The sequence below is a fragment of the Mercenaria mercenaria genome, chromosome 16, assembly GCF_021730395.1.
Source record: "Mercenaria mercenaria strain notata chromosome 16, MADL_Memer_1, whole genome shotgun sequence".
Lineage (NCBI taxonomy): Eukaryota > Metazoa > Mollusca > Bivalvia > Venerida > Veneridae > Mercenaria > Mercenaria mercenaria.
Genome location: NC_069376.1, coordinates 73983911 through 74011876, shown reverse-complemented (window position 1 = coordinate 74011876; position 27966 = coordinate 73983911).

Here is a 27966-nt window from a genome sequence, read left to right as displayed (position 1 = left end):
TTCCCACATTCTTTTTTTTAATTTTTTTTTTGGGTTTAAACCCTTGTGGTCCCGGGGATTTTCATTTTGGGGTAAATTATTTCTACAAAATTTACCCCCCAAAATTTTTTTAAATTTTTTTAATTTTTTTTAACCCATTGTTCAATTTAAAAAAGTTAAAAATTTGGTTTTTGTTTAAATTTTTTTTTTTGAATATAGGAATTCGTCTGAGGGCCCGTTGGGAATCAATCTGAAATCCTTCCCCTTTTTAAAAAAGATGAAATTAAAAGGGTATTCTGGACTAGCACCCAAGCATCCCCAAAAAAACCACCACTTTGTCTTTTTTTTTGTGTTAATTTAATCACCCCCCCCCTACTATTTTGCTTTCTTTGATTAGGTGAAAAGATATGGCGATATCATATTTCTTTTATTTTTGGTCCCAAAAACATCCCTTCCCAAAGTAACTTACAAACCCCCGGGTTTATGGCAAACCCCAGAGGGGGCCCCCGATCCCTAAAAGGGCTAATTTTTTTGGAGCAAATTTTGCGGGCCCTTGGGAAGAATTGTTTTTCTAAAAACCACCCAAAGTTTCCTAAAAATCCCCCATTTTGACCCTGACTGGACATCTGTTTTTTTAAAATTGAAATTTTTCAAACCCCCTTTTTTTTCCCTTCCCTTTTTTTTTTTTAAAAAAAAAATTTTTTGTTTTTGTTAAAAGAAAAAGGGAAAAGGTTTCCACGCATTTTGTTCATTTTTTTAATTTTAAATTATAGGGAAATTTTTATTATTATAACCCTGTCCCAAAAAGTTTTTTTTGCCCATTGTTGGGTTTAAAACCTTAATTAAAATTAATTTGATACCATTTATATTTTATATTTATTTTAAATTTTTTTTTTTTTTTAAACAAATTAAGTTTTTTCCAAATGTATTTTTTCAACTTTTTCTTTTTACAATAAAATTGCAAAAAAAACGGCCCTTTTCTTTTCGGCCGAAAAATTTAATTTAGTTTTAATTGTAAGGTGTTTAGGATCTTCTTTTGTTACTTCCTTTTTATTTCCCAAGTTAAAATAAAAAAAAACCCAAATAAATTAAAAAGTCGGTCTATTTAGCAGACTTCGTTTTTTTTTTTTATTTTTTTTTTTTGTTTATAAAAATTTTTTAAATTTACACGTATAATTCTTGATATACTTGTGTTTCTGTTTTGGAAAAAAAAAACCATTACAACTTCAAGACGACGGGATTCCAATGAAACAATCATATCTGCTTCATTAATTTTAAAATTGTATCTAAAAAATGCGGTTTTCTTTTTTTGGTGAAATTATTTTTATTAGGTCGTTGTAAATAAAAAAATTTAATGTTGTGGTTTTGTTACACCAGCTTTTATTCAAAAAAGAGATGTTCTTTTGGGCGTTTTATCATTTGGATTGTGTTATCATTTCCCGAAGGTATGCCACCTTGCTTTTGAAAATTTTTCGCTTTTGTTTAAAGCCCAAATTCATTAAAAATTTAATCGGGGAAACCCCATGAATTAATTTTGTTAAAATTACTCTCCCGCACCGGGCAGCATTAATCAAAAAATTAAATTCACTATTTTGGTCGGGGCCTTTTATTTAAATTTGGGGGAATTGGAGGTAAAATATTGTTTTTTAAACCTAAAAAAAATAAATAATTTTTTGTGGAATTTTAACTTTTCCCCTTCTTTACCCCCCTGGATTGATACTTTCTAAAAAAAAAAAAAACCTTTATTTTACCCAGCTTGGTCACCCCTACTTTGGGCACCCACAGTAGTATCAAAATAGTAAATTATTTGTTCCTTTGGATTTGTAATCATTGGGTTTAATTAAAATAAATTGTTAAAAATTTATTATTTTGTTAAATTATTACAATCATATACTTTTTTTCCATTTTTTTTAAAACCACAAAACTGATAAATTTAATGAAGTGCATTATTAATTAAACCCAATTTTGATCTCATCGCATAATTACCCACCTAAAGAAATTTTTTTAACCCATAAAACTACTTCAAAAAAAACCCTTTAAAACCAATCAAAAATGGCTTCTTTTCATTAATTGTAAAGTGTATCTTTTTTTTTTGTTGTTTAACATTTTTTCCAAAAGGCAGATTTTAAAAGCTGTATCTAATTGAATGGGAGTTATTTCCCGTATCTTTCACAATATTTTTTGGGTTCAAAACATGTATATATTATTTTTATTTATTTTTTAAAAATTTAAATTTCTTTTAAAACCCTTTTTTGTCGAGCTAAAGCCCCCGACCCTGCCCAATATTCTTTTATTTTTCATTTAATATCCCCCTTCTTATTATTTTTACTGTTATTCTTTTTTTGGGTAATTCCTTAAAAAATTTAAAATTACCAATTCCCGGGGGCAGGTTTCTTTTTAAATTTTTCAACAATTTTTTTTGCAGCAAAATTTCCCAAACTTCCTTTCCCAACCCTTTTTTTTTTCCACTTTCTAGCGCGGCTTTCCGGCTTTTTCCCAGAGCTTTTTTTCCGCTGTGCTTTTAAAGGGAATGCAACCCCAATTGAAAACAATTTCGAAAAAAGTGTCAAAGATCCCTGTGCCGTGTAGGGATTTCTTTTCCCGTGGGAGCATAACATAAATAAATTTTCCCTTTTATTTTTTTTCATAAATTTTCTTGTACATTATAAAAAAATTTTAAATTTTTAATTTATTTCTTTTAATTTAATGAAAAAACTTGTTTCAACCTCAAAAAAATAATTTTTTCTCCCAAATTATCTGTAATTATATTTTATTAAATTTTTAAAATTTTTTTTTTTAAATTTTCGAAACCCAACTTTTGGGGGTTTTTTTTGTAAAGGATAAGCTCTTTTTAAACGGGCAGTATTTAAAAAGCTTAGTTAATATCACTGAAATTCCTCAACAAGTTTTTTTAAAAAAAGACCCACAATGAATAAAAATTGTATCCACAAAAGTTGTTATTTTTGGTGTTGTTTTCCCCCTTTCAGTATTTTCAATGCTTTTTTCTCAAACCCAAAGGGAATGTATGAAAATTTGACATTTTAAAATCCAACAAAAAATTTTTTTTAAATTTGAAATAAAAAATTTTAAAAAACTCTTAAATAAAATTCCAAACTATTGGACCCAATGTTGATTTATAAAAATTCTTACTTTATTTTTAATGTTTCCCTTTTATAGTTATTAATATCGTGTAACTGTAAAAAACCATTTGTAAAAAATAATTTTTTTTCCCAAATCCTTCCCATTATTTAACAAAATTTCTTTATTATCATACCCACAAAATATTATCCCAAAAGGAAAAAGTTTAGTGTTTTTTACACCCAAAACCAAACAGCTAATTTTTAAATTTTTATCTAAAATTAAAAAAGCCCAAAATTTGATTGTAAAATCATGGGAGTATTTTTGTTTCATCTTTAACTTTTTTCAGAATTTAATAATATTTTTTTTTCCCAAAATTTATATATTAATAAATAATATTTTTTTATAACTTTTATGTTGTTTTGGTTTTTAATTTTTCCATTTTTAATAAATTGATTTACCCAATTTCCCTCTTTTTTTAGTTTTCCCTTTATTTTTTTCCCGCATCAATCGAACCCCCAAAAACCCCAAAGTCTTTAAACCCCAATTCTTCTGGATTACATGGACAAACGTCAAAACCCCTGCCCCCTAATTTTTTTTTTAAAATTTCTTAGATCTTTTATTGATAGGAAACCCTGTTTTTTTCTTTTTAATTTTTTAAAATATTTTTCTAGAATGAATAAATGTTTTTTTTTATTGTTTATCTTTTTTTAATTTCAAATAAATAAAAATATTATCTACTTTGGGTTTTAATTTTACTTTTTTTCCAGTTATTCTACCCCTTACCCATTAATTTTTTTTTTGCCATAAAGTTTTTTTAAGCTAAAAATTTAAAAATTTACCAAATGTCCTTTTGGTAAAAACCTTTTTTGGATTATAAATATCTTATTCCTTGCCCAATATGTAGAAGCCATATAAAAATATTTTTTAAAACCGGTTTTTTTAACCTTTATGAGTTTCTTTTTTTTTCATTTTTTGATTTTTTTATTCTTTTTGGGCTTATTTAGTTTTTGGGTTCTTGTTTTCCCTACTTTTAGACCCCCTAATCTTTTGAATCCGTTTAACATAAATTTTGTATTTTAAAGGGGTTTTTTTTAAATTAATTTTTTTTGGCCCGATTCATTGCGAAAAAAAATCAAAAATTTCGACGAGTTGTAAATTTTATTCTTCTAAAAATCTTTTTAAATTTCCAGAAAAGCACTAAATCTACGGGAGGTAATTTTTTTTTTTTGGGTTTTGTTTCCTCCTTTTCTTTTGGTTTTTCCCCTAAATTTTTTTTCTTTAGGAAATTGGTCTAAACAAAATCTATTGCCCAATATTTTGGGTTTGGCTTTAAAGTTTTTTTCAAATTTTTTTTAATTTTTCTTTTTCTTGAAAATTTTATTTTTAATCTTCTTCTGCCATTAAAATATTGCTGGTGGGGGCCCAAAGCAATCTTTTCCTGCGGGCTTTCCATCTTTTTCTTTCATAATCTTCCAGTGTTTTTTCAACTTCTTCTCTGGTAGGTTCTTTTTTTATTTCCCTGTTTTTTTTATTTTGCCTCCCCCAGTTCTTCAGGGGGGCCCATGAAATTTGGGGCGGTGGTTCTTGGAATAGTGTGGAAAAATTTGAATGTTTGTATGTCTTTTTTTTCATCACCTAGTAACGAAATTGCCCCTTTAATTCCGGGTTTAATTTTTTTTAAAAAGGGCTTGTATTTTTTCTTTTTGGCTTTTCCTTCAGTAAGGGTTTAAAAAATTTCAGTGTACTTTCCCCGATTTGTAGTTTTTCAAATTTTTTCTCTTTCTTTATTTTTTTTTAAGAGCCCTCATTTTTTTGCCCGACAAGTTTTTTTTTATTCTTATTTCATTAAGTTTTGATTGCATTTGTAAAATAATGTAAGAAAATGAAAAAATAATGTATAAAAATGTAAATAAGGAAAGATAATTTTTTTATTTTTTTTAAGGGAAAATTTCCAAATTATGATAAAAAAATTTAATAAACCCTTTTTAATTTAAAAAAACAACTTTTTCCCTTTTTTATGCCGGATTCATGTTTTAAAAGTTAATATGTGGACTTCTGGATCTGGAAAAAAAAAATTTACACTAATGCATTTATTTGGGAAAACCTCTTATATTTATGAAAAAATTTTATATTTGGTATGAAAAAAACTGGGAACAATCTAAAATTTCAGGTTTTAAATTAAATTTTAAAAAGGGGAATTGCAGAAAAAAATAAAAAAATCCAAATGGAAATATTTAAATATTAGCAAAACCCAAACCCAAAATTTTCCCCCTGTAAAAATTTTAAAATCAGAAAAACAAAAAAGTATTTTATTTGAGATTTTGTATGTGAAGATAAAAATTTTTCAAAATTAAAAATTAAAAATTACTTCTTTAAAGGGACGCCAAAAAAGGTTGGGTTTTTTTTTTAAAAGCCAGTTTATTAAAAACCCCAAAAAGATTTTAAAAAGTTTAAAATTTTTTTACTTTTAAAATTTTATTTAAAAAGCCCAAGTAAACGAGAAAATGATATGATTTGTAATGAAAAAATTTTAACCCCAAAACTCTTTTGCAAATTTGCAAAAAATAAAAAAATATGATTCTTATTTATTGCCCAAACCCAAGGAATTTTTTAAGAAAAAGCTTTATGGTAATATATGAGGGGGTTTTTTAATGATTTTAAAAAAAATTTAAATAAACCCTGACGTATAATTTAAAGTTAAATTTGTTTATTGTTTAAAAAAGGGGTTATATATTAAAAACAATTCAAAAAATTAAAAAAGAATGGGGAACCATTTTTCACAGAAAAAAGGAAACCTTGTTTAACAAAAAGGGAAAGAGAAATTGGATTTTGGGAGGTAATGAAATTATAAATCTAGGAGATCCAGAAAAACCCCAACATGCATTTTCCCGACAAAATTTGTTTTTAAAAAATTTTCAAAGTGTAATAAAAGACTATGATCTTGAAGATTTTAAAAAGATAAAAAAAAACATAGAAGCAAAAAGTAAAAAAATATTGAAGAATTAACAAAAGTTTTTAAAAAAGAATTCATTTTTAAATAGAAAAATTAAACAAGAAAAAATTTAAAAAAAGAAATGAAAGTATGGTTGTTTTCTATTAAAAAATTTGAAGAAAAATCTAAATTGCCCGTTGACAACAAAAAAAAAAGTTTTAAAACCCCAATTTTTGGGAAAAGTTATACAATCAAGTTCAAAAATTTAAAAGATAGTATGATTAAACAGGAAGAACAAAAAGGGGAAAAGATTATTGAAGTGAGAAAAAAGTTACAAAATATGTATCGTTAGAAATCAGAACAGAAATAAATAAATAAATACTAAAAACTAAAAATAAGCATAAAGATTTTTTAAAATTTAAATTTTCAAAAAAAATTGAGAATAAAAAATTTAACTGGAAAAAGGAGCTTCCCAAAAAAGGTGATGATCACGACACGCATTAGATAACCCTTTAAAAAAAAGCTTAATTTTAAAATAGATGACTTTAAAAAAAAAAATTTTGAAATTTTGGGTTAGGGACTGTTGATACACGCCAATTTAAAAATATGCAGACTTAATTTAAAATTACAAAAAAATTACAAAAAGATAAATTTAAAGAATTTAATGCTAAAGTTGGGAAAAACATAAAAAAGAACGGGGCCTTGTTTGTTGAAAAAATTTAGTTAAACCCAAAGGGGAAGCATTAACACAAATTTAAAGATCAGCTAGAAAAAATTTTAAAAAAAAACTTGTAGTATAATTTAAAAATTGGGTTTATGCACGTCACAATATAAGTCGCAGAATTAAAATAATATTACCCAAAAAAATTTCAAAAAAGTATCAAAAGAATTTAATTTATTTAAAAATTAAAAAAAAAAAAAATGATCTGGGGCTTGGAGTTGAAATATCAGCTAAACAAGGAGAATTAATTACGCCAATACCCAAATAATTTTCCACCCAAAGCAGAAGAAAATTTTAAAGTAAAAAAAAAATTTTTTTTTAAAACAAGAAAAAAAAATTGCTAGAAAAAAGAATACTTTGACAATTTGTTGCTTTGAAGTTGCTACAAAAAAAAACGAGTTGATGATTTTGCTGAAGTAATTCCCCGAAAATAAATGGAAAAATTTTTTAAAACAAAAGAAGATGAACTAGGAAAAAAGTAAGACGCGAAGTGTTCTTTTTGAAAAAAAAGATAATAACAAAAAAAGTATATTTAAAAACCCTTTTGATCATTTTTTTTTATGATAATTTAAAATAAAAATGTTACAAAAAAAAAGTGAGAACGGAAAATTTGTTTGCTTTTTTTGGAAACAAAACAAAAAGGGTTACGAATTTTAAAAGTTTTATTAAAAAAAAAAAAGGGAGAATTTGAAAATTTAAAAAAAAAAGGGGTTTTTTATAATTGACGTAAATATTTTTTGGTAAATTTATTAGGGATAAAAGTTGAATTTTTTTTTAGTTGGGGGGGTGATTACAAAAAAAGGGTTTGAGGTATATCACCTGTGGGGGAAGGGGTAAAAACGGGTTTTTAAGAAAAAAATTTTAAAAATTTTTTTAAGCAAAGGGGAAAGACGTTTACAATTTATCTTGGATTGTTTAGTAGGATTTGAATATATTTTTGAAAAAAAGGGAAATTATGTTAGATTCTATTTAGTCAATTTTTTTAAAAAATTGTGTTTTTTTTATAAGGGAATATTTTTAATAAAATAAAACGAAAAAGTAAATAAAAAAGAAAGCAAAATAAAAAAAACCCCCACTGTTTTTAAATGTTTTTACCCAAAATACCCATAGTGGTAATTTCAATGGAAACTGAAATGTAGTCCTGGTTTTTGTTCAAAATTTGGGAATAATGTGAGAATTTAATTTTTAATTGTATTTTAATTATTCTTGTTTATGCAAATTTTAAATTTTTTAAAGGAGAACTAAATTTCCAACCCAAAAAAAAAAAAAAAATATAATTCTTTTAAAGTTACGTTTTAAAAAATAAAAAAAAAAATGAAACTTTTTATCAATTATGCTAATAAATTTAACATGAATTGACTTATTTTTTTTAATTCTTTGAACGTTAAAAAAAATTCAAAATTTAAAAATTTATGGTTCTATTATTTAAATTAAGAAACTTAAAATTTTTTCCTCTTTAAAAAATCATTAAAAAAAAAAACCTTTTGTTTCTCTAAAACCGGAGCTAAAAAATTGGGAAAGTGATTTCCCAAAGGGAAAAAATTTCATCGTAAAAGATGTCCTAAAATAAGAAACTAGGTTTTTTTCTAAAGTGTGAAAAATTAAAAACGTAAAAGATTTTCCTAAAAAAAAAGGAAAAATATGTTCTTTTTAAAAATGTGAAAAATTACATCGTAAAAAAATGTCCTAAAAATTTAAAAAAACTATGTTCTTTCTAAAGTGGAAAAAATTACATCGTAAAAAATGTTAAAAATAAAAAACTTTTTTTTTTTTAAAAGGGGAAAAAATGAAAAAAATCTTTTTTTTTTAAGGGTTTAAGCCTGGGTTGGAACCCCGTCCCCGGGATTTATCTTTTTTCATATAACCTGAAAAATGATGTTTTATTTAAACATAAAATAGGGAAAAATTTTTGTTTTTTTGTTTTTATAATTTTTAATTTTTTGCATACTTTGTTTTGAGTTAAACGAGGTATCTTTTTAATCTTTATGAACTATTGTCTTCTTAACAAAAACTTTTTTTTAATTTCCTTTTTCATTTTTAAAAATTAAACTGAGCTTTATGCTCACATGAAATTTTTAATGAATATGAGTACATTTTACTCCCTAATCCCAAAAAACTCAAAGTTTTGGGAAAGCCGGCAGCTTCATCTTAAATTTTCCCATTTCTTTTTTTAAAATTTACCGAAGTAAAATTTTGAATTAAATTTCGTAAACATTTATCAAATAATTCTTTATTTTTTATTTAAAAAACTTTATACGCCTTTTTTAGTTTTAATTTATAAAAACAATGGTCTGTGTCCGTAAATAATAACTTTGCGAAAACCCATACTTTTCTTTAAAGTTAAAATTTTAAAGAAAAAAATACATTAAATATTTTGATAGGGCTTGGAAAGCACCTTCCCAAAATAACATGGTCTATTTTTTAAAAAAAACTTTCTTTTTTTCTAGGGAAACCTAAAACCCATTCTGTTAAATTTTGTTGGGCCCAAAAATGGTTTTGGGTTTTTGGGAAAAATGTTTTTAAAAAAAAATATTTTTGTCATGAGTTGGGTTTAAAAATTTAAACCCCCTTGGGGTAAATTTTCCATCGTCTTACCAATTTCAGAAATTGTTCACAATTGAAAAAGTCCTTTTCAAATTTAAATTTTTTTCTTTTAGTCTTTTTGTGTATTTTAAAATCAATATATTTTTTTAACCCGGGGGGGTTTTATCAAAAGTTAATTTTCTATGTATTTTGGGTTACTTTTTTTTAAACCCAGTTGTGTATACGTTAAGATTTTTAAAAAAGAAAAACATTTTTTTTCCTTTTTTTGTTAAAAATTTTGGGAAACCCAATTTTTTTTCATTGCTTTTTTCCCAATTTTTAAATTTTTTTTTTTAATATTTTTACTGAATTAGATAACCATTCATCTGGTATTTTTTAAATTTTTTTGGGGTAAAGGATTTAAACGCTGTGAAAAGAATGTAAAATCTTCTGGATAGTCAAGACACACTAACTATAAAGTTGTTTTACCTTTTGCCCAAATTTAATTTTTTATATTGTTTTTCGGATATGAATTTTTAAAAAAACCCCGAGGGTTAAAGGGCGCGGCATGGCCCAACCCTAAAGGTTATTGGGGTCAAGGTACATAATGTATTTACTTTTTTTTTTTGGAATTTTTAAAAACTTTCCCATATTTATTATTTGGTTTTCTATATCTGTTCGAAATATAGCAATTCCCCCCACTAAGACCCCTTTTCAATAAATTTAAAAATTTTTGCCTATCAGTTATTAAAACTAACTGAATTTCCCGGTTTATTTTAAGCATTGCATCCCGGCTAAAAGGATACAAAAAAATGGCAGGATCTAATTTTTTTAAAATGATAAAAAACCCCCTTCTTTAAAAAAATTTTAAAAAAGTCTGCTAGGGAAACAGTACGTCAGTTTTTAGGTTAGGGTCATGGTTTTCCCATTGTTTTTATTTTAAATTTTTTCCAGATATTTTTAGCAGGGTTTGTATTCCCTTATTTAGAAAAAATTTGTTTCATTTAAAATGAAAAAAATTTCTTCTTTTGATGGGGGAATTTTGTTTTTTTTGAATTTTTTGAATGAATCCCTGTAATCATTTGGATAAACACCTTTTGTTTTCAATAAATTAAGTTTATTTTTTTGGAAATTCTTGGGAAAAAATATTTAAAATTTTGGGGTGTTTTTTACTAAGTTTAAACCCCAAAGACTGCGACTTTTTTTGGAAACTGTCAATAAAAATTTTAAAACAGAAATGTAAAGCCATGTATTTTTTTCCCTTTTTGTTTGGGGAAAGGGGTTAAATTCTTTTTTTAAATTTTTTATTTGCTGCCTAATAAAAAAGGCTGTCATAACCTCTTAAATTTTGAAAAACAACAGGAATTTTATGCGTTAGTCTAAAAATTTAAAATTTCACTCTGGTGAGCGCTTTTTCCCTAAATTTTCCAGTTATATGACAAGGTCTCTTATGGTGTTTCATTTTTTTTATATTCTTTTCCACAGATATGACAAGATGTTTGCTTTTTAAATAAAAACTTCATCTTTTTTTGAATTTTTAAAACTTTCTTAAAGTTTTCATTTTAAAAATTTCCTTTTCCCAAAGCTCTTCTTCCCGAGGGGATTCTTTCTATAAAATTTTTAAAAATGCGGTTTGGGCCTTTTGTAAAACCCGTGTTGGGTTTTTTTTTATTTGTCGGGGAAATAAAAAAAACAAAACCCCAACCCCTTTAACAAATAACAACCCCCCCCCAATCCTTTAAAAAAATGTTTTTGTAAAAAAATTTGGGCCAAAACCCCGGGAAATTTTGGGGATTTTTTTGGGGGTGGGCCTTGAAATTTCTTTGTTACTGATTCAAAAAAACAGCATAGTAACAAAGGGGGCTTCTAAAAAGTTTTTTGGTAGTTTTTAATTCTACTTTACTCCCCTTTGGTGGGATTTTAAAAACCCTGAAAACCCTTGATAGCTAAAAAAATTTTCACATGTTTTTTAAAATTCTTTTTGTGTAAAACCCTTTTTTTTTTTTGTTTTGTTTTGTTAAAAAAAATTTAAACTTTTTAAAGTCTTTTATCCAAAAATAATTTTTGGACCGGGGTCCCCGGTGGGCGGTTCCTTGGAAAAAAAACGGGGGTTGTAACCCACTTCCCGTTTGCCATTATTTTTTATCTTTTTGATTTAAAAAAAATCACGGTTTCCCTTGTTTTTGGGTATTTTGGTTTTGCACAATGGTAAATTCCCATGGGTTTTTTTAAAAACCCCAAAAAAAAAAAATTAAATTATTTTCATTTAAAAAAATTCTATTTTAGGGATTTGATTTAATGTAAAAAGGAAATTTAATTCCCGTTTTTAAACAAGATCGTTTATATGTTTTTTTAATTTGAAACTCTTTCAGAATGTTTTTAAAACTAAATGACACCCTCTAAAACATTTGTTATCATCATTCTTTATTTTTATTAAACCTTTTTTTTGGATTTTTTTAAAATTTTGGTTAAATTCTAAAAAAAAATTTAAGCAGCCGTGGTGTATTTTTTTATCTATTTATATAATGGCATCAAATGACTCTATTCTCCAACCACTTCCTTCTGAAATCCCCAAATTTCCAAATTTTATTTTTAAATTTTATCAAAAGCTTGATTTTAAAGTTTTTTTTATTTCGGTTTTTGTTAAAAATTTCTAAAGGGTTTTTATTTAAAAAAGCTGAATTTTTATTTGTATCAGTTTTTTTCCCTTTTTTCAAAAGTTTTTTTTTTAAAAAAACGTTTTTTTTTTATACCTTTTAAATTTTAAGTTCGGATTTAAGAAAACCAAATGAGGGCGTTTATAGTTAAATATAATTGTTTTTTTGGAAACTTGTCTATATTCAATTTTTAATTTTTAAATTTCCCTTTTAATATTGTTTTTTTGAAACTCTCGATTTCCACCCATATTTTATATTTAGAAAATAAATTTTTTCAAGCAAAAAAAAAAAAAAAAAAGGGTTAAAAAAATAAAAAAATAAAAAAAAAGTTTAAGAGAAAATAAAATATTTAAAATTTAAAATCTTTTTCCCTTAATTTTGATATTCCAATTTTACTCGGTTTTTCCCCTTTAAAAAAAACTTTTTATTAACCCCGCATTTTAAAACCAAAATTTTTTTGGTTTCTTTGTAAAGGGGTTTTATCTTATATGGGTTTTTTTTCATTTGTATCACAATCGGTTACCAAATTTTTTTAGGATTGTTTCGAAATTTTTTGGTTGGGACAACAATAACCCTTTTTGTATTTTTTCTTCAGTTAATAGAAAAAAAAAAAAAAAAAAAAAAAAAAAAAAAAAAAAAAAACCCCCTTTCCCCTTCAAATTTTAAAATTTTTTTAAAAGATAAGGATCTTTAAAAATTTTGTAAAATTTTTCTTTTACATGGTTTTTATATTCATCCTAATATTTGTTAAGTTTTTTTTTAATAACATTTCTTCTTTTAAGAAAATTTTTTTATATGAATTTTTGTTGGATTCATTATTTTTCCCAAAGTGCTAGATAATTTTGGAAATTTATTCTTTTCCTTTCTATTAACTAAATTTTTTAATTTCTTATAGAAAAAAAACTTTTTAAAAAAACCCCGTTCCTCTTAAGTCGTCCCCCTTTTTCAGTTCACGCGAGGTCGCCTTTAACCCAATTTTTAAAGTCTCTCCGAAACCCAAATAGAGACGGGGGTGGGTTTAAGGGAAACCGGGTAGTTATTTCAGACTGAAAAGTTTGCCCCAATTTGTAAAATCCACAGCTGCTATTGGGAAATGGGAAAAGCGTAATACCCAAAAATTTTAAAAAACCCCCTTAAAGAATTTATTTTTTTGAAAAAATTGTTTTTTATTTTTTATTTCTTTTGAATAAGATTTTTTAAATTTTTTCTTTTTTTCTAAATTTTTATCAAACGTTAAAATTTTAATACCTTTCGGACATTCTGTTTTTAAACCCTTCTTCGTTTTAATTTGTGTGTTTTTCTAAAAATCAAAAACCCCAATTTGTTTTTTCAGTTTTTGTTTCTTTTTTTTAACCTTCCCAAAAAATATTTTAGGAAACGGTTTTTTAAACCTAAAAAAAGGGATCAAATTGGGGGTTTTTTTTTTGCATTTTAATAATATGTTTAATTTTAAAAAAAGATTGGAAACTACCATTAAAAATTTTTTGGAATCCTTTCAGTCTTTGGGGACTTTCGTCCCTGAATTCTATCTTTTTAAAAAATTTTTGTTTCAAATGTTCAGTAAAAGATTCTCCGGTTTTTTCTTTTAAAGGAATAACCCAAACAAATTTTCGGAAAAATATCAATAACGGTTAACAAGTATTTTACTCCTTTATTATATTTTGAAAAAGCTTGCATATCAACTAAATCGGCAGACCAAGTATCATCAATATCATTGACAATCACTCGTCGTTTTGTAAATTTTCTTTTAATTGGCTTATGTAGTTCTTCTGCTAATTCATCACTCCAGTGGTAGCTTGGTATAGTTATTTCGGGGGTGTACTTTATCCCCTTTTAACGTTTTTTGACTTTCGTTTTTGTCCAAAACCAAGTTTATATTTAGTTTTAATTATAGGTTTTACAACTAAATGTTTTGCAATCTTTTCTCCAAATGTTTTTGATTTAGTGTTATTTAAGTTGGAAAGCATTTGTTTGTCACATATACCCTTTTTTACACCGCTGTCATAGCAAAAGTCGTGGGTCTTACATACTGCGTCCAGTTCGTTGACAGGAGGTCCATTATCTAAAGGATTTCCTGGTCCACAATAGTTATATCCTGGAAGTGTTAACCCTTTTTTAGGTAATAAAGGTAACACTGCTTTATGGATGTCTAAATTACCTGCTGTTATAGAACTTTTAACAAACTTTGATTTCATTCTTCCACAAGACGAACAAGTAGCCATTATCATTTTTCTCCCGTTTTTTGTTGTAACATAATGAGGATTTATATTATCAGTAAATCTTCTTTCTTTCAAACAATATATTTTATTTTGTAAACTCATCTATATTATATGTATTTTAATTTAAATCACACAATATCAAGTCAAAACAAGTATACTCTGTGGATATTATTGTTTATTTTTCATTCAAATGTTACAAGATAAAGTTCCGTTGTATGATTTATTGTATAGAATACTAAAAGTTAACAGTTAAGAGTAAATGAACAAACAATTATAAATTATTTTAAACTATTTTAAGTGTGGAGTTTAAATATAGAATCTCTTAAATTTTCCTTCTGGATTTTATTTTTAAATATATGTTTTCTTCATTTTAAAATTTTTTTTAATAAATTATTTATCAAAATCTTTTGTTTTTTAATTGGTCGACTTTGGATTTTTTAGAAGAGGGTGGCTAATTAAAATTGAAAAAAGTGTCCCAGAAACCCCAGTTCTTACACTACTGTTCGATTAAGTGCAACACTGATATCTTTTATGTGTCAGCAACTCAATTTAGATGACAAAGAGCTTAGTTAGGACATACGAGACAAGTTTCATGTCAAATAATATCATTCTTTGTCACAGATAACAGCTCATTTCTGCATTTCTGTATGTTCATATTCGTAAGATAATATATCTGTAATTTAGTCAATAATGAAAAAAAAAAAGTTGGCAATATGGTTTAAATTCATTCAAATTAATTGAAGTATGACAAAAAATGATATACGTTCCCTTACTCTGCAAAATTAAAGACATTATTTTGGTAAGGTTTTAGATATTGGCAAAACAACAAAACGTCTATTTAGTGAACTATATACGTCAGTATCGACTCAAGTTATGCGATTTCCTTGGATCATAGCAAACTTTTAAATAAATAGACTGGTTTTCATTGTACCGTTAAAACCGATGTATTTGTCATTTATAAGTTGTTGAACTGTATACCTTTAGTAATTATGAACAAAAGCATAAAGCAGTAAAACAGATAATTTAACAACCCTGTATACAATACTATCGCTTTTAGATATTTGATTATTTAGAACGAAACATTAGCCTAAGAGTTATTGTTATAAATCAACGCCATAACCGTTTTTTACGAGTTGTCAAAAAATAACTACCGAATATTTACTGTAGTTAAACTGTAGAATTTCACTAACGCCGCGCCACATTGTCTCAAACGTCGTTAATTTTGATCATCATATCATGGATAGATAGCCTTCAAGTAAAAAATTTGGACCTTGTCATGGCTTAATAACACCTGTTTTTATCTCCTAGGAAGGTATTCATTTCATAATAATCGACGTATTCATTTTTCAAGAGCATATATATATATATATATATATATATATATATATATATATATATACCTTTTCAGTTTTGATTTATGCCTTCACTTATTGTTCTTTGATAGCTTGTTGCAAAGTTTTTACTTCAGTCCACGAACACGAATCTCACAGGTAAAAACTTTAAGCAGATGTTATTCAGTTAGTATACTTATTAAAATATTATGTATTCAGAAAAGATCGTCCATGTATTTTGATGTTTATGATCACTTTAATCCAAAAATATATAATACACATTTAAATAACTAATATTCGCTCATGGTCGGTTATTTATGGTGGTACAGGCCTGAAACAGATCGCATGTAAAAACATTACAATAATAACGTGCTTATTGCAACTATGAGTTACTTCCAGGGTAAGTTCTTGCTTTCTTTTTCAGTTTGTTTATTAGATATTGGTAATTCTAAGGGCCTCTATGATGGTGTAACGTTTTGTTCCTCGGGCATCTTCGGTATTTGGTGGTTCCCCGATGGTTACAGCTCGACCTGAACATTCTTGTATGACACATCGCCAATACATTTTTACTACTTTATCCTTACGACTTCTGTCCTAATTAAAAATATATCCATCAAACACAAGTTGTAACTTTGTTTTTTGTGAAGTAACGAACTCCATCACTATTTTCACTCTTTTTGTACATGTATTCAATTGTATTCATTCTATTGTGACGATAAAAAAGTCAATACTTGGAACATTTCTTCGTTCGATTAATTCTACAAGAACGTAAATACCTATAAATTATAATCGTATGATCAAAATTATGAATTATTAATTATGATCATAAATTTATTTTCGGTCAATTTATTGTAAAGATGTTCAATGCTCGGATCATTTAGGGCATTTAGAGCACGTAAATGCTTATGAATGATAATAATATGATCAAAATCATAATCGTATGATAATCGTATGATCAAAATTATTTTCGACCGTAAATGTGACAAAACGCCGACACGACACTATGCGACATGCCGATGTTTTGTCGCATAGATCAATTGTCGCATCGGCGTTTTGTCGTGTCGATGTTTTGTCGGGTTGATGTTTTGTCATAGACGCATTATACTTTATATACTGTACGTAAACATAAAGCTATATCACAGTTGAAAGTATCATTGAAAAAATACATTGTCAAGTATCATCACGGCACACTTTCTTAAAGTCATACTCGGTACATGTTCAGGTTGTATAGGGAAGACAGTCAGATTCGTATTACAATAATTACGGCAGAAACACATTACATAAAAATTGTCGACGGTTGGGTTTATTTCCGAAACTATTCGTGAATCTCCGTAAATCTCCGAGATCCTCATCTCGGACAGCGCTAAAATTAGAAATTAGCGGTTTCCCGAGAGCGCTAATTCACGTCCACGCATTAATTAGATATTTCACCAAAAATTGCGTTTGCGCTAAATTTTTGCCGCGCTAATAAATGTACGCCTACAGTATACATGTCTGTTGTTGGGCTGGAAAAAGATAGGTCCAAAATTTAAACTAAAAGCTATGTTGCATAAATCTTTCGTTATTTCTGTGCAGACAATTCGGTTGTTTAAAGGTTAGAATATCAGAATATTACAGGAAATAAAACATATCTTTGAAAAAGTCCCGATCTTTCAACATTTGTTTGGTTGGCGCATGATTACAAATTTAATGTATGTAGGCCGTGATGTCCATGAAGCCGTATAAAGTGATAATTTTGATGACACGTTGGTTTTATTTTGTAATTGTGAGTGATCGTTAAGTGATAAGAAAGATCGGACAGTGGGATGTTATAAAAACGTGATGCTTTATTTAGATTAGAAAGTCAGTCGTACTCTACAATAAGGAAATCTAAGGTAAAATACTCCTTTTATTTCGTTCACTGAAGAAAACATGACGGACATATTTTTGTAAAAGAGCGGTGCACGTGTGATTCGTGTAACACAGTTTAACGACGTTTTCTTAGAAAACTAACGCTCAGCTCATTTACACTGACATATCCTTGATTGAAGAATATATATATTGTATATATATGAGAGACTTACGGTATCAAATACTTACCCCGAAAATTTCTATGCATTTTCTTCTAATGCACTGTTGGGACATGTTTTTGAGTGTCATTGATACTTTATAATTTATTCGGAGATAATTATGTTTTATTATTATTAGTTTCTTTTTGATCCCCGTGCATTTCTCGCGTTGTTACGACAATCTCAGTTTTACATAGGAATTTTGCACTGTCAAAATAGCATAGGCCTTAAAGTGTTGTTTTTTTGTACAATAGAAAGCCGTTTATTCTATATCTATTTTATCTATTTAATCGCGAACGTTCATTTGCAACACGTGACCGTACAATATATTACGGTATTTGGATGCACGTGCGTACAAAAGTCCTGTATTTTCTGTATTTGGACGCCCGCGCGTACAAAATATCCTGTATTTTCTGTATTTGGACGGTTCAACAGTCCCATGTTAAACATACGATAAAGCCCGAACGCGTGAAAATGTTCCGGATGTAAATCGGATGAAGTAAGCGCTCTATGTGCAGAGTTTGATTATGCGTCTTGAAATCTGGATTTATTTTGAGTTTTTTGTTTACAACACACAAAACGATTCAAGTCATTACAATGCTATTTGATTTAGATATTAAAACGTTCGTTAATAATCAAAAACTTAAAAATACAGTAAGAAAGATAATCAGATGTTGGAATATTTGAAAAGTCGCTAAAAGAAGCCGTTCCGGACGAAACCTAGTCTGGCTACCGGCTAGATAATATTTAGTTTCTTTAGAAAAAATAATTCTGTGAAAAATTCTGACTTTATCAGTCCTGGCTCTGATTCGTATGTTTTGAGAAGACAAGGGGCATAATTATACAAAATTTGAATAGCCTCAGGAGTTATCTCCTTTGAACAAAACATACGGTCTGAGCACAGACTACACGAAACCTTGAAAGTGGAAGATTTAACGGATAAGAAACAAAATTGAGAAGATAATGAATGGCAGCGGACGGGCGGTCAGCATCCAAAACATGTCTGCTCTCTAATTCAGTTTTCATCGGATTTTCACCAAACTTGCTTACAATGTTTGTGGGCATAACATCTCGGCCAATTTCGATAACCAGTCAAATTATACCAGGCACTCTTTGATTATAGTCCTTTAATTACTCGTAAAATGGGGAATTTAGCCTTGTCCGCTCTTTTAAGTCGAACAGTTTTCATTCGATCTTCACCAAACTTGCTGACAATGTTTGCGGGCATAATATCTCAGCCAAGTATTATTACCATCCAAATCGCCAAATGGCTGTTATAGGGAGGATGCACCATATACTTTTTTAATAATGATACACAGAAAAAAACAACATTCAATGAATAACGTATATTTCGTATGAAGTGAAATAAAAAAAGAATAAAAAGGTTATTTAAGGCCTAACATTGTTCTGTATAATATATATTTGCACTCAAACCAAGCTTGGAAAATCTAGAAAAGGCAGGAATACAATATTCAGTGAAACATTTTTAATTTTAACTATTATTATAGTAAAATAAATAGATATAGAATAAAAAAGTTATTTAACATTGTACTGTACAATACGAGATATATTTGGACTCGTACTCAGCTGAGAAAACCATATTGAACTCGCCTAGCGGCTCGTCCAATGTGGTTTTCTCAGCTGGATACTTGTCCAAGTATACCTCCGTATTGTACAGAACAATGTTAAATAAGCTAATATTACACTTACCAATAGAATGAATTTTAGCATACTTGGGTATTTCTTTGATATCAGTTTACAAGTAGTTCTCAAAAATTTAAAACACATTGAGATGTTTATCATTACATCCCATAATATTTTAGTTTCCTTATAATATTTAGGACTAAATTTGTTTTGAGATATTTGCCCTGTCACACAGTACGCTTAACAAGTTAGTACAGGACAGACTGGGACAGACATTTTATTTGCCTTATTTGAACATTTACAGTTCATCGTTACATACAAGCAAAATCACACTTACAGACAGTTATGTAAAGATAACAAGCAATGTCAAAAACATTGCATCAGACTATTGTAAAGAGTTATTTTCATTTGAGCTTAATTTAAAGGTACATAAGCCATTACACATGTAGCGTCTAACAACTGAGTGAATTTTAGCATACTTAGGTATTTTTGGTAATATCTATTGGGCTCTATATAAAGCAACTTTAAGGTTTGACATATTAACAGAAAATGTTACTCATCTGCAGTATGGCTACATTGACAAAGTGTACATTTCCTATCGTTTATGTCTGCATTTCTATGTCTACCTTCAATAGAAAGCTGGTGCGAAGATAAACGTACATATGCTAGAATAATATTTCATTTTTAATATCCTTTTGACACCGGGCTCATTTTATGCAATCTCTCTAGGCATATGTATGTTTTTGACAACACAGAAAACGAAAGTCGCCTTTGCATTGGTCGATAGTCAGGGGTCACGCGCAGGATCACGCGCAGGGGTCACCCCGTCAAAAATGTATGGACTTCGTTTTATTTTTTGCTATTGCGGAGTCAATTTTCAGCATTTTCTAACGATTTGAAAATACCCGGGCTTTAGCATGACGTGTAAGCTTTTTATCTATGAAGACATTTCTGAACTCGGAATAAACATAAATAACACAGGAGTCCATAACGGAGCAAAGGTGCATACGATTTTTGAAACTTCGTCAAATCGCTCGAAAAAGCCTTTTTATGTTGTCTGAGTGTCAGTATATGTCTCGGATGTAGGATAGTTCCGTTTTTGAGAGCTGCAGACCTAGACATTTTAGAAATAATTTCAAAATGAATTTCGTATAATAAATGTTGATTCTACGGAAGCGTGAAATGGCCATCAGGTGCTAATTCGTTTTATTACGTAACAGTTGAGGAAAGGATATATACCGGCAAACTGAACAAATATCTTGACTCCAGATATTTATATACATGTCTAAAAGTCTTGTGCAAAATACATACACAAACCATATAAATATTTATTGAAGACGGAAATATACACACCATATTGAACTTTCAATTTTTCCAATAATCGGTATTATCGATTTTTTGACACATTAAATAAAGAAGGATAATTTCGATTTATTCGCTATATCTTTTAAATGGCTTAAAATAACGAATTTGCTTCGGTGGCATTCGTTGATTTAATATTTCATCTAAATGATGATATAATTTTAAATGTTGTAAGTTTACGCTTTCGCTTACCCTTTGGACTTTTAAACGTACCACCCTTGTTTTCCATTGACGTCAATTGTAGATGTCTATTTTTTGCTAAAATTTAGGGTAAGTTTTGTTTGTATATTGTTCAAAGTACGAAATTCGGTGAAAATAATCGTTTTTGCTTCGGTGATGTTCTACAGAATAATTATTGCTCGAATCAACTGTGCAAAAATAGTTTTAAAAAATATTTTATTTAACTTACCCTTTGGGTGTTTTATAACATCACTATTACTTTTAAAATGAAGACTCGGGCCGACTCGGAATTTTCCGGATTTTTCCGAATGCGAGCAGACGACTCGGTATACAGATAGTTTTCAGTTACGGCAAATTTTATGTCAAAGTAAATTTACGTTTTTAAATACCTGGATGTAATTATCATAATTTATCAATTATTTTGCGTCTATTTTTCGTAACAATGATTAAAGGTTATACATATTTTGACATGCGAATGCGTGAAAGAAGGGACCAGAGGTAAACAAAAGTAGATACATATGGGATCTTTTATTGGGGAAAAAAGGCAGACACAAAGATGAAATTGTCTGTACTTAGAGAAAGTGTCAGCTTGATTATTTGTCCAATTGTTTTCTTGAGTACATCAAAATATGATCCTTGTATTGGATGAAGATAGTCCTCAACTGTCAAAAATGTGCGATTTATTTTTGTTATTTGCACACACCTTGACACGCAAGATTCCTCAACCTTTTCTTTAACTAGTTCGCTTCAGCGAAGTGTTTTAATATGGCTAAATGACAATTTATACATATCAATGAATGATAAGATGGAGAGTAAATTATCCGTATTTCAATCTTTTAGCATGTTAATGAAAACTCTGACAGCGTAAGCGAAGATTAATTTAGAAACTGACAGTTTTATTTCAATCAGATGTAATAGATATAAATTTTTGAGTAAGCTCTAACTGATACTTAATTAGATTGTCCCTTGCTTGTTACTTTTATTACCTTTTCACTGTAATAAAATTTTAACACCATGCATGGATAATTATGGGGGTGATAGTGGATATTTCGCACTTTTATAGCACATGTCACTTTGAAAAAAGGAGGCATTTAATAACGGCAATAAAATGGGAATTTATAAAAAAACAATGCTTATGTTTTATTTTTTATTAAAGTAAACAAGACATTACGAATGACTGTGTTTTTTTTCGACTGCTTCATTGTATTGCTTGTTTAAGATCATTATCTGTTCTGTTTATTGCTTATTCAAGCGACACTTAAAAACATTTGATTTTTAAATGTAAAGTTACAAATTCTGAAGTGTGCAGGCTTCCGTACATGAAAACAGAGTACATCGCTCCGTGGGCATCAATCTCTGAATAACTTTGTCCCCTTCTTTCAAGTACATAATTCGCACGTGCAACTTGGGTGTTAGGTGCATAGGAAACTACAAATTTTGCCGTTTTCTACGTTGAAGTGGAAATGATTGTCATTTCTTTATATTTATACAATGTGTCTATATATGTCAAACTTTCCTATCCGAGAAAATATTACACATTTGTAAGCTATTGATGTGTATATCCAATAAACAAAACGTATTGCAACTTGACGTGGGTACATGTATTTCATCTCTATTTTTAAAATAAAACAGTACTTATTTCTTATACATAGCAATGATAATTTGAATTATTTCAAACAGATAGTCCCTATCCGTTTTATTAGGCCAGTGAAGAAACAGACAAATTACACAGTGTTACATTTCCTTTTTAGTTAAATATCTTCAGTTAGTTCCCGAGTTTAGTATACTTAACAAAGTTATAAATTAAAACTAACATTTGACTTGACTGTGAATTAAGCGATTCTATTTTCATACCAGTATATAGAACAGAGAAAAGTTGCGTACACATTTATATTTTCAGTATTCTACGGTGATACATGAAACTGAAGTTATTCATGTGGTTATTATATATACGTACAGTGTTATAGTTTGTGTTGATGTAAAGACGTTTATTGCTAAACAAATTTTGAAATATTACAATGTTGACTTACACACTTAAATGATAAAATGCTTTCACGGGGAAAAAGACATTTAAGTACTACCTGGAACGACTACAGACCTTTCTGGTACTACCAGCTAAATATGTAAATAAAGATGCAAGGAAAAGATATGATATGCCCTTTAAGTGTACTTATTTTCTTTATTATTTTACTTAAATTTTATTATATCTCAAACTTCACTCTTCCTTCGCTCATGTCACATCACTCTCTACAAGTGTCTTTAATCCGCTTAAAACATAAATGCTAGGTAGAGTAAAGACTAAGTTACTTATTACCTGAAGGCAATAAATATCGATTTTGTAGATAAAGTGATTTATGACCCCCGCTTAATCTCGGAAGTTTACGTAAAATTTACGGACGATAACAATCATACCTGTCGCATTATCGATTTTTCTCCAGCTAGGCTTAAGCTGTCCCGCATAGTACAGAAAGTTCGATATGTTCATGACAACCTGCACTTTGTAAAAATAATCCCTAAACTTAAATGCCGAAGTAACAGTATTACTATTTTTAGCATAACATTTTAAAGCATTTATGATACTTCATACAATAGAGCTATAATTCATTTCAGCATGTATGTTAAAAAAATGTTTGACGATTTTGACCTATCTTACGACATAAATTATCTTTGTCAAAAAGCAAAACAGAGTTATGGGCCTGTATTTCATGTCATTGTCATATCTTTGTGTGAAAAGGTGAATGGAATTCCAAACAATTCCCACACGGGCATGACTTTTGAAAATCAAGATGTAAACCTGTGCTTTGCATGTAAGAGCTCAGTCACAGTTAACTAGTGTGTGAAGTTTCAATTAATTCCTTATGGTGATAACATAAAAATCTAACAAAACATCTAAGTCGAAAAATAGGCATAACATCGAACAGGCAAAAAGACCTGTGTAACCCGTGCACTGCATGTCAAATTATCACAGTAAACGAGTGTGCGAAATTTCAAACCACTCCAACGAGTGGTCACGGTGAAACCAGCTTACATACAGAAACATAACAAAATCGTGAGACAATAGCTCAAGCTAATCTTCCAAAAGTCGAGCTAAATTCGAAAATCATTTCCAGGCCCGATTCAAAGCTAGTGAAAAACTGCATGATTTGAAACAAACCTAGTGAGGGAAAAGGGCATGGAAACAGTCCATGTTACAAAAGTGAGAAAATGTTTAACATTTTGAGTACTTTACTAAATGTTAAGTTTACAGCAGATGCACAAAGTTAAATAAGTTTTACAAGGACTTTTTCACTTTCTGTTTAGTGTTGATAAAATTATTAAATCAACATAATTAAATATACATGTAGAATGTCAGTGTGCACATTTTGATTATTTTGATTAACATTCGTTTGAACAGTTTCTAATTTCAAACCTATTATGAATATTCTGTTAATTTTTGTTCGTGCCTTTGAATTGTGGGGTTTCTGTTAATAGTTTTGCAGTACCTGATATGTACTTTACAGATTTTGGTCTTCAGAGCACTGTGGTCAGCATTTGTCTCACGTGAACTGTGGAGTCATTTAGATAATGTACCAGAAAGAGTTTATTACAAGTATTTTTTTTTTTGATATCTAAAACGAATGACTACTTGGCATTTTGCGTTTGTTAAGTATGCGTATTTAAGTACTAATACACTGTATGGCTCCAATGTCTGGTGTCAGAATATTTTTCAACAACATTTAGTTTTGTAATAGTCAAAAAAAGTAAACACGGTCATGCTGAAGGATGAATAATATGAAAATATCGTTGTCTGCTCTCTAACTTGAGCAGTTCACCAAACTTTGTACTTCGATTCTTGGTATCATATCTCGGCAAGGTTGGGTAGTCACCTGGAATACTCCAGTGCATGGCGCTGGAATTAAGGTTCACCTAGATGTTAAAACGAGACTATTACTATTATGAGCGTATCATTTAGAAACTTCAAAATATTGAACGAATCAAAATTTTCCAGTGACATAAGTGCAATTACCGTTGGTTCACAGTATATAAACAAATTTGTGAAAGAGTTTGAATCGGAAATAGAGGATGTCCTGAATAAGGACGGTCCCCTGAAAGAGAAAACTATAATTCGGAGAGCACCCAAACAATGGTTCAATGAAACATTGCAACATCTAAAACAACAAGTAAGAAAGTTTGACCGAACATGGAGGCGTTACGGTACAACAGATCAGTTTGAGCCGTATAAAGCAGTAAAAAACGAGTACAATTTTGAAATCAAATGTCAAAAGAGAAACACGTTCAGTGAAAAGATAGCGAACGCTGAAGGTGATTCCAAGACTCTGTATGGATTAGTATTTGAAGTAACTGGTACCAATTCTGAAAACCCACAGCCAAAAGGAGAGTGTAAGAATTCATTGACCGAAAACTTTTCAACCATTAGATAATGCTCAACGTTACATAGTTATTTCTTACGTATAATATAAATCAACCTATTCGTGGATGAGAATTATTACTGAATTGTTGTTTTAGAGTATTTGGACAAATCTTCAATCACCTCTTTTATTTTAATCAATCCTATACGTATACCTTATAATTTGATCCAATAAAAACATAGATGCGATAAAAACTCAAAAATCTTCAATTGGTCTTTACCAGATGTTTCATTATTGTATTCATTTTCCAAGTGAATAAAACAAATACAAATTTGTTCAACAAATCGATAGAAATCATGTTTTAAAACTAAAAAGAAAGCGAAAAAAATGTAGTGCCGCCAGTTGGGTTTGAACTCGAGGTAAAAAGGTTTCTAGGCAACGCTAGAACCACTGCGCCACTGGCACTTGCTGCACGTTGCAATACAAATATATAGCACATCTACAATTAAAAGGGAGTCTTTTAACGGATAGTACATCTATAGCTTTTTAATGCTACTATTTGAGATGGGTGGTATTTCATAAAACTTATGCAATTAAATGACGGCCTTTCCAAACTTGATTACTGGAGGCCACGACAAGTCAAACAGGTCTCCAAACACGTAGCCACAATACGCAGTGTCGTACTTTTTCAATGGTTTAGAGGATGCTTCCGAACACGAAGATAAAAGCGCCCGCTGCTGTCATAATGAGAGAAGTTCATTATATTTACAGACACGGAGGGAGTATTTAAAACCGAGACAGCGTACAGTAGCTATTACTACTTTGAATATCAGCAATGAGATCCCAGAATCAGCAGTGCTGATCATAACAACTATACCGTCCAGGAAACCTAGAACTGGGATCGAGTTAGTCTAAGTTTTTCGCAAATGTAAAATTATCATGTTTGCATTACTAAATTCGTTTGACGATAACATGTAATCGAATTTCATATATAGCACTACTTTGAATATCTGTAGGAAGAATATTAATACTACTTTGAAAATGCATCCTCACCATACGTCAAAAGGTATCAGTTACATTTTGCTACCTATGCATCGCAGTCAAATGCAACCGGTCACCGCGGTCCAGTGGTTAAGGCTTTCGCTTCGTGATCGGGAGGTTGAAGGTTCGGGCCCCATGGGGAGCGTTCGTCCGGGGGATGTTTGTCAAGGGACTCGTTCCGAAATGGCCGGTTCGTGAGCCTCGAGTTTCTATCCGCCTGGCGCCTGGCATAGCGGTAGGAGATGGGAGGCAATTGGTACCTAAAATAAAGGTGTCTCATAAGCCAAATTGGCTGGCCCTTTCAATAGGAGTGACACTATAATAAAACAGACCTTTACATTGACTTTACAGAGCAACCTTAAATTAGTGTCTGGTCATAATTTAGTATGTATCTATGGACACTTTTGTTAACAAAGTCATCGGCCGGAGCACTGTCTCTTGGCAGCCATAACGTTCACAAGATACCCCGTAAGTTTTTCTCTGCAAAAGGTTCCAGCGTAGGTCATTTCATTAACATTTGCATTTATTGCTTTTCCTATATAGGATTCAAACAATTATTACCTCTACTTGATGACAACTATGCCAAGCGCCTGGCAGTACAAATGCTCATGCATTTAAAACAAAGAATCCGCTGATCTTATTCCGATGCTGCTTTACACACCCGAACTGCAATACAGATTCCTATTTGCCCATTATTTGCACATATTTGCGAAGTGATAACTTTGTTCCAGTGCAAACGCGAAAACGCGTTGATTTCATGATAACTGATATAACAGCAATTCATATTGCTTGTACATTACTTGAAAAGTAAATATCGGCGTAAGTGCTCAATACGTACATGTCAAACATCGGTCATACGGGTCAAATGCAGATACCAGTATGAGATTGAATCTTCCTAACTTCCTTTACATGTTTATGCTTCTTTGATATAATACATAACTCTTCTCATCTATCATATCGGTGTTTACATTTTTTGCCATAGAACAAAAATAAGAATAAAAGAAAATAGACTGCTGTCGCTGTTTCGAACCAACATAAAACAAATCTATTGAACATTACTTCCGAGCTAATTTGAAATTGATACATAACTACAAAATGTAATTAAATTTTAACAAGATACAAAAAGTTTTGTATTTTTAAGTTATGAAAGGATCTGTTGTTGTTTTATCTTCTTTTTTTTTGTCATTGTTAACTACTTTTTTTCCGTTACAACCAGACCTGTTGATGTACGATGTGCATTATCATATTTTAGCCCGCCCGCTTAACTCAACACGTATATAGAGCGTTGGTCTACAGATCGCGGGGTCTCAAGTTCGATCCTCGGGCAGGGCATATCTTCTCCGTGACTATTTGATAAACGACATTGTGTCAGAAATCATTAGTCCTCCTCCTCTGATTCATGTGTGGAAGTTGGCAGTTACTTGCGAACAGGTTTGCACTGGTACAGAATCCAGGAACACTGGTTAGGTTAACTGCCCGCCGTTACATAACTGAAATACTGTTGAAAAACGGCGTTAAACCCAAAACAAAGTCTGGGAGCGTGTGTGTGAGTATGTGCGGGATGGGGGTGTGGGTGTGGGGGGAGTGAGAAGGTGTTAGTGGGGGGGGGGGGGGGATGATGTGATGACAGTTTTCCATGTTTACCTATAAATATATCATATCTGTCTATGAACATTTTCTAAAAAATACCAGGAGGCAGAATTCGATTCGATTTCACAGAAATAGCCATAGGGTGATCTACTAGACTGACCCTTTAAAATTATTATCAAATGGGTCAAATTGACTGCACTGCACTGCTCTTTCTTGTAATGGGCGACTTCTCCAGACGACTGTTAATACAGTACGTACATGTAGAAGGAAAGTTCAATATACAGAAGAAGCTCCGGTTGAAGAAGTTCC